This window comes from Oryzias melastigma, linkage group LG23 (assembly GCF_002922805.2).
Source record: "Oryzias melastigma strain HK-1 linkage group LG23, ASM292280v2, whole genome shotgun sequence".
Classification (NCBI taxonomy): domain Eukaryota; kingdom Metazoa; phylum Chordata; class Actinopteri; order Beloniformes; family Adrianichthyidae; genus Oryzias; species Oryzias melastigma.
Genome location: NC_050534.1, coordinates 180,294 through 181,525, shown reverse-complemented (window position 1 = coordinate 181,525; position 1,232 = coordinate 180,294). Strand labels below are relative to the sequence as shown.

At 44.2% G+C, this 1,232-nt stretch overlaps 1 protein-coding gene across 1 annotated transcript in view; it reads right to left on the bottom strand.

Moving 5' to 3' along the window:
- The window catches only part of gas2l3 (growth arrest-specific 2 like 3), a 24,704-nt gene that overhangs the window by 14,938 nt on the left and 8,534 nt on the right, over positions 1-1,232 (bottom strand). The window lies entirely within an intron of this gene.

The window sequence follows — 1,232 nt, the reverse complement described above, 5'->3', positions numbered from 1 at the left end:
AGCAACCATTGTTTTCATACCCCCCCCCTGATTTCCTAACAGAATTCAGTGACATGGAAGGAGCTGGGACAGAGGTGCTGGTCCAGTTCCCCCACAAACCGGTCGGTCCAACTCTTCCACCCCCTCCAGAACCGCAGCTGTGGAGCTCCTCAGGGTTCTAACAGTCCAACAACACGTGGAGGCAGAAACCTCCAGAGCGTGCACGTGCAGTCACGTGACCTGGAAGGTGTTGGAACCCCCCCCTCACCGTTCTAACTCTAACGGTGGCCGAGAACCAGAAACGCAGGACGACCTTTATGTTCGTGAGGAGGAGGCGGAGTCTGGGGCTCCAGCTGCCAACATCTGTGGCCCCAACGGACCCCCCCCCACAGGGACCAAAGGCACACAGCCAAATGTCAGGCCTGGAGGAGGGTCAGAGCGCACGGACAGAACACGTTTTATTATGAGGGAGTCCAGTCCGCGGCAACCACGCACATTCTGAGGCAGAAAACATCCAACAATGCTGGTTTTATGTGATGACCCCCCCACACCACACGCGCAAGACTTCAAGGGTTTAAGCTACATGCTAACAAAAACAAGTTTATGAACCTTTTCATCCAGGGGTGTCAAACTCGATCAGGGGACATGAACCCAAAACACACCTTAGGTCGCGGGCCGAACACAATAAACATTTAGAAAACTTTAAAAACTTAACTTTTTAACATAATCAACTGAGCATAAAAACTGAGTATTTTGCTCAAATGTTAGCTTACCCGCTAAAAAGCACAAAAATCCTTAGCACGTTGCTAAAATATTAGCTTTACTCAAAATTAGCCCAAAAACCTCAGTAGATGCCAAATTAGGCAAAAAGGATAACAAGATGTTGCCTAAATACTAGACTAACTCATAGTTGGTTAAGAAATCCAAATAGATGCCAAATTAGTCACAAAAAAAAGAAAAAAGCCAGCACGTTGCTAAAATACTAGTTTAACTCAGAAAAAGATCAAAAAACCTCTTTAGAGGCCAAATTATCCAAAATTGTTAGTATGTTGCTGAAATATTAGCTAAACTCAAAATTAGCCTCAAAAACATCAGCAGCATAGATGTTGAACGTTTTGATACCAATGTTGCAAAGGTTTCAAAGTGTGCAAAGAAGTGCATGGAGGGGGTTGCAACAATGGCGTAAAATTGTTTAAAAATAACTTAATATTTAACAATCCAAAAGTACAAGCATTAATTTCCTGAATATGCTA